This window comes from Hippoglossus stenolepis, chromosome 2, assembly GCF_022539355.2.
Source record: "Hippoglossus stenolepis isolate QCI-W04-F060 chromosome 2, HSTE1.2, whole genome shotgun sequence".
In the NCBI taxonomy this organism is placed as follows: domain Eukaryota; kingdom Metazoa; phylum Chordata; class Actinopteri; order Pleuronectiformes; family Pleuronectidae; genus Hippoglossus; species Hippoglossus stenolepis.
The window spans coordinates 27,409,175-27,416,330 of record NC_061484.1 but is presented as its reverse complement, the minus strand read 5'-3'; positions in this window follow the sequence as shown (position 1 = coordinate 27,416,330).

Sequence of the window (7,156 nt, the reverse complement as noted above, 5' to 3'; positions counted from 1 at the left end):
CAGGGATTCTTACTATTCAACGCTCAGGTTTTTGGTGAGAGACGAATTCTCCGGTGCCAGAGAGGACATCCACCGAAGAATCAAGACTCCAGTTAACTGGATGGCGAGCCAACATGCAGATCTTTGAGAGAGATTCAGACTTCCATGTTCCTCTTCACTCCACGGTGTGGTAGGACAGACACTGTACAAAGACGGACTGGGCCCCAACGATCAATCCACCAGTTTGACATTTAAGACTGGACTCACGGACGTTGAAGGGACTTTTATGTGCACACTTTTTAAATTTTATTTATTTTTGTTTCTTATTTTGGTTCAATTTATGCTGTATTGTAAGTGTCAAACAAACTTGAACTGCAGGTTATGTGTTCTAATACAAGTTCATTCAAAGTAATCCCGGTTTTAATTCTCGTTACTGATATTCAAGTCCAGGGCTCCTGTTTACCTAGTATCTCTGATCCTGCTCCACATTTACACTCTTTCTAGTGTAACCAAGGGTCACACAAGCATTCATCCACCTCGTCTCTGCAACGGGACCCGCAAGCAGTTCAACTCACGGGAAGAAGACAATAAATATGTGCGTGTTGGAAGTCTTGTATGGCGTCTGACTGGCTTTATTATGAAAAGGACGAACGAAAGACAGAACAAATACTGGAAGTGAGATTCAAATATAGTAAGAGTTTCAAAACAATAGCAAATAGGAACAAATGAGCTTCACATTTTAGGTAAAAATAAAAATATATGAACAGACAAAAAAAAACTTTTAATCATCCTGAAAGAAAATCTGCTTTGTTGCAAAACTGTACATCACAAAGTTAGAAAACAGGAAGTTGTGAGTGAACAACAAATGAAATAAACAAGACTATAAATATGAATAATGTTGTGAAGAAAAAGTATAATTAACATCAGTCTCCTAAAGGTGCAGCAAACAAACTAATTATGTTACTAAAATTACCAAAACTAATATTATAATAATGAATCAATAATCCTAATGAAGATTAAGTGATAATGTATAATCTTTTTTGTATAACTCATAAACCTGGATCACAGCAGTACAACATTATTCTGTTCGTAAAACAACATTCGAGCTTCACACCCTGAGAGAGACGTCAGAGGAAAATGGCCGCCGTGTGAACATGGTGGATTAAAACACACCTAACTCCTTCTTCTTCACGTGTTTAACACGTGATGTGAGAAATACCACAAAACACTAAAGTGAAATCAATGGGCCTGATGCAAACTTTGAACAGACACCAGAGGCAACACAGCTCATCTGGTGTCAGCAGTTCACTTTGTGTTAACGGTCACATTCAAGGCGTTCATCACGTAAGTAGCAGCTCACATCCACATGAGACGTGGTCCCTCCAGTCCTCAGAGGAAATGAGTACAACTATCGACATTTATCCATCACACATACAAACCCTGGTTAAACCCACCAAGCAAGTCTGTCACTGAGTCGAGCTCATACCTCCACCAAGGCCCAACAGTCTCCCTCAATTCAATCGAGCTGCACCAGAGTTCAATCACTCATAGAAACCAGTCCTCTAAATAATCCTGACTGTTTTCATCAGTCTCACAATTATAAAGAAAGTGATACAAACAGGCTCCTGGCTCCGCCCCTTTATCAGGATTCCTGCCCAAAGTTGATGAGTTTGAGGAAAAATCGTTTTTTACTTTTCTGGTGTAATTCTGCTGAAAAACAAACAATCAAATAGATTTGATTAGATACATAATAATAAAAATAGATAAGGAGTGAAAACAAAAGACCAAAAACATTTATATAAGAAAGAATCATAAAATCACGATACATAATAATTCATTATCCATGTAGTAACCACATTAATATGTATAAGACACGAGATGAGTCACGTGGTGTTACCACAGCCTCAAAGGCTCATCACCAAGACGTCCAACATAGTTCAGAGGGTAACAGCAAAAAGAAAATCTATTTGCTGCAGAAAAGACAACAACTTCAACAACAGGCCGGCAAAATGGACAAAAGAAGGAAAACCCAACACACCAACCCACAAAGGGTCGTAGGACCTGAGAATCTTCCTTCAACCTAAACCAACATCAGAACTAAAGCTCACAGAAATAAAGCTGCGGAAACTGGACGACTGGACCCATCAGAAAAGAAAAAGAAAAGAAACAACACAACAATACTCTTGCTCTGAAGGTCATGCTATACAAACTGCTGCTGCTGCAACCGGGGATGGAAAGATAGATACTTCCTGTTTCCTCTCACATACTTTCATCAACCAATCACAGTGCACCTGGGGAGAAAAGAAAACAGGAAACCATGAGTAGAAAGGAAATGTGTGGGTGTTTTCCTCTATATTAAAAAGCGTGGTTTTATAGTTTGAGAGCTGGACTTGCACGTTCAGATTTCGTGGTGTTTTTACTCTGCGCCCTGCGCTTGCACTCACACAGCTCCTGCTGGTGCTTAGATTTGCTCTGCTTGTGCTCAAACTCTCCGCTTGCACTCAGATATTTTGTTGCTTGGACAGATTTCCTGTATTTAATAACTACACACTATGGTTTCTGTAAAACTCTCTTGTACGGATGTACTCTGAAGTCGTCCATCTTGGTTATGTTTGTCACAGTGGCTCTGACCTGAGGCTTCACACCAGGTCTTCCTGCTCCTCTGTGTCTTCTGTCTGTGCTGCAGCAGCGACGTTCTCATACTCAGGACAGTTGTGTGACTGATGGGGGAGAGATGAGAAAATATTAAGCCTCACTGGACTTTATTCATGAAACCTGCATATAATCACAGTTCATTCAAAATAGTTTGAACGTTGTTGCGCCCCCTGTCCATTTGTTTGTTTGTTCATCAGCAGGATTACACAAAAACTGATAAACTGATTTCCACAAAACTTGGTGGAAGGATGAGACATGGGCCAAGAAAGAAGTGTCAACGCACCGTGACGTCACCCATTGGTTTGTGAGCTGCCATTTTGAAGCCTCCATTTTTGACATGTTGTCCAGCGCCATCTTGGTTTTTTGAAACCAGAAGTAACCATATTTGGAGGAGAGGGGGTGGAGCCTGAATCAGGGCCCAAGGACACTGCCCGCCCACCTAAACCTGCGACCTGCACCCAGTACTAGCTGTCAATCACACAGTATCCATGCCCCAATGCCTGCGGTGCTTTATGGTCTATTTGACTCTAAGTGGATCATTCACTTCACTTTCTAGACCCAGAGTCTACGTCCATTTTAATATACGGTCAATGGAAAGAACCTTTTACATTTTGGGGCAGATTCAGACAAAGTAGCTGATCCAAGAAATGTTTTATCTCTTTCTCTAACATAGTGAGATCAAAACAGTGATATGGAGTCATTCTTTTGGCCTCACTGTCTCTCACCTCTATCATCTCCACAGCTTCATTCGCTTCTGATTTCAAGCTCAGAGTTTTCTTCATCCTGGATCGAAAACAACAACAAACACAACATTTGACAAAATGAACTTCATAACACTGAAACTAGTGTTTGAAGACATTTGAAGAAGACAGTAAAAGAGCAGAGGGTGAACTGATGGATTTGTATTGTTTTACCTCGTCCACAGAGTCCAGATAAGCACTGGAACCAGCACGACCACCAGAGTCAGCCTGATGATATTCATGATTATCACTGACTTCCCTAGACAACAGACAGGAGACATGAGCAGTGTGGTTAGACTGATGACTCAGTTTGCCAGGTGATGCTGTTGGTCAGTCAGTATTGTTCATGTGTAATATGATGGGCTTGATATACAGCTGTGACACATCTGGAAATCCTGAGTATTGATGGTTTAAGGTTCTGGTGCAATGAAAAGGAGGGGGTGTAGGCTGTAAAAGTCAGAGAGCTAAAATCACCTGCTCCAACAGTCAGATGTAAGGTGGCCTTACTACGTCCTTGTGTGTTCTGGGCCTCACACTGATAATTTCCACCATGTTCAGCTGTGATATTAGTGATGGTGAAGATTTGTCCTGATGCTTTTGGTGAGTCCTCGTCCTCCTTGTACCAGGTGTAATTAGCTGCTGGGTTAGCATCACTGCTGCAGGTCAGAGTCACTGAGCTGCCCTCCATGATCTCACCAGAGGGACTCACTGACACAGAGGGAGGCTTTGGAGCATCTGAAGGATAGTTTATATTAACACACAGGATGAGAATACAATCAAAACACTGTCTGTATTATTTGTTAAAAGTTAAAATTTAAATTATTTCCACATTATTGTAGCTTCATGAGGAGGAGTAAACTCACACAATGTAGGAGAATGGAAACGCTCATGTCCTTCTATAGCACAGTGATAGCTGTCTTCAGCATTAAAGTGTCGGAGGTGAAAGTATTTTTTTCGTCCAACAAGTTCATTGTTATTGTACCAAACGTAGGAAAGATGATCAGGGAGCTGACACCTGCTGTGACAGGTCAGCTCTGTCCAGGTAGAATATGGATTGGCTGTTGATCTCCTCACATGTACCTGGAGCTGAGGGTCTGTGAACAAACATGTTATTTTATTTCAACATACACACTAACATTTCAAACTGACTCTAATGTAAATGTTACCTGTGACAGACAGAGTGACTCCAGCTGAACCAGTTAAACTCCCAGTAGGTTGGTTTGTTGTGAACCTGAACTTGTACACAGCTGAGTCGCTCTCTCTCAGGTTAGAGATTCTCAGAGTGCACTTGTTGTTTTCACAGAGATACTCCACACGACCTGAATACTCCGGATCAGTCCTTAGATCAACGTGAATCCCATTACTCTCTTGAATGAACCAGAAAGTTTTCTGAACTGTAGTATCATGGTTATTAAATGTGGATGGGTATGTGTAGGTACAGTTAATGTCCACTGTTGATCCTCTGAAGGCACAGATCTCAGTAGAAGTGTAACTCACATCCCAGCCATTCTGACTCCGTACCACTGTAACACAGAGCACATCAGAGAATCAGAAGATAAACTTAAACATTTATAAAACTAACTCCATGTATTTTCTCTGGTGAATCAACAGTCGGCAGGTTTTCATTTTAAGATGATGACGATGCCAAGATGAGGAAACTTTCAGTTCACAAAAAACCCAGGGAAGTGCCCTTTAGACTTCAGTGTGAGGGAGAAACACACTGTTGGAGGTGAGGAACATGAGGGACCTTGTAGAAGTTGCTCTTATAATGGAGCAAACTGGCCAATATGGAGGAAATGATCTGTATCTTTTATGCAGAGTCGACCAAAGATGGACGACACGTCTCCACTTCCTCCCACTCTCCAGAAATGAAGCCAAAATATCCTGGATACCAACGCTGCCATCTTTCACATTTGGAACCACAGTCTGCACAGTAGTGATCTGGAGATGGAGCCACAGTATCAAGGTCCCGCCCATACATGAGCTCGACCAATCCTGAGTCAGCTTCAGCTGTCAATCATGAAGTTTAATCTAATTTTCATTTCATCAAATAACTAATTAAAACCAAACTTATGAGAAACATGAACAATAGAGTGTGATAAGAACGACCTAAAATGACACAAACCATCTTTGAGAAAAATGTATTTGACTTTTTAGATTGGTCCATGTCCTTCACACTAACATGGAGGAGACAGGATGTATGTTCTATACTGCATCCAGCCACCAGGGGGCAATCAAGATGCTTTGGCTTCACTTCTTGGGAGCAGTAATGTCTTCCATCTTTATTTACACAAGCAGAATACTAGTACTAGTACTACACTAGTTTGTCAGTACTGACAGTAGTATCCCAAGAGTTCAATGTGCCCATGCAGAAAAAAGTATTTAAAGACACATGAAGTTATGGTACAATGCATTATCTCAAATACTCCAGCAGATGGTGCTGTGTTAGTGAAATACTGTAGATTAAACTCACACATTGACGGAGAGCGGAAATCCTCGTGTCCTTTAACAGCACAGGAAACTCTGTCTGCAGAATTAAAATAACCTGAATAAGATGCTCCTTCAATCTTCTGCTGTTGATTCTTGTACCAGACGTAGTTCAGATGATCAGGAAGATGACAACTGCTCTGACACCTGAGCTCTGCATGCATGTAGTTATAATAGTAATACTTCTCTGATCTGCTCACCTGCACATGCAAATCTGAGTGTGAGAATAAGGAATTCATTTTAGTCCAAACTGACAACACACACATGCATATAAAAGTGCACAGACACACTCAAGTGAACCAAACAAGATGTAGGAAATAAATGAATGAATGTTCAGATGTAAATGTTACCTGTGACAGACAGAGTGACTCCAGCTGAACCAGTTAAACTCCCAGTAGGTTGGTTTGTTGTGAACCTGAACTTGTACACAGCTGAGTCGCTCTCTCTCAGGTTAGAGATTCTCAGAGTGCACTTGTTGTTTCCACAGAGATACTCCACACGACCTGAATACTCCGGATCAGTCCTTAGATCAACGTGAATCCCATTACTCTCTTGAATGAACCAGAAAGTTTCCTGAACTGTAGTATCATGGTTATTAACTGTGGATGGGTATGTGTAGGTACAGGTAATGTCCACTGTTGATCCTCTGACGGCACAGATCTCAGTAGAAGTGTAACTCACATCCCAGCCATTCTCACACTGTACCACTGTAACACAGAGAATCAGATTCATAACGACACCAGAGAACACTTAGTTTACTTTTTACTTTCTGTAGAAAAGAAACACATTTCCATGAGCAGCATTCCATAGCATTTCAACTGATGACTCCACACACTGATGACAATTCCTGCATCGAGAGGAGAGGAACTCAGTCATGATGATGATAATAATAATAATAATAATAATAATAATAATAATAAGTTGCAGACTCTTTAATATTTTGAGCTCTAGACGATAGAAACTTCTAAACAAAGATGAAAACAATAATACTGATGATAATTCCTTCATATATTTTCTTTCTGCATCACTTTACAGGTGGTGATCTGAAAATGAATGAATGGTTCATTTATATTTTTACTTTCTTTCTCAAACTCACTTCAGGTGAATCAGAAGTCCGAGTGTAAAATAGAGTGAAACATGAATGTAGACGTACAGTACCTGTCACAGTGAGAAGAAGGACAACAAATCCACTCGCTGCTGCAGTTACACTCATAGTAGCTGCTGCTCTCGTCTGTGACTTCAAACAATAAAAACGTCCACAGATAAATAATGTGCACAAGATGAAACTCAGTCAC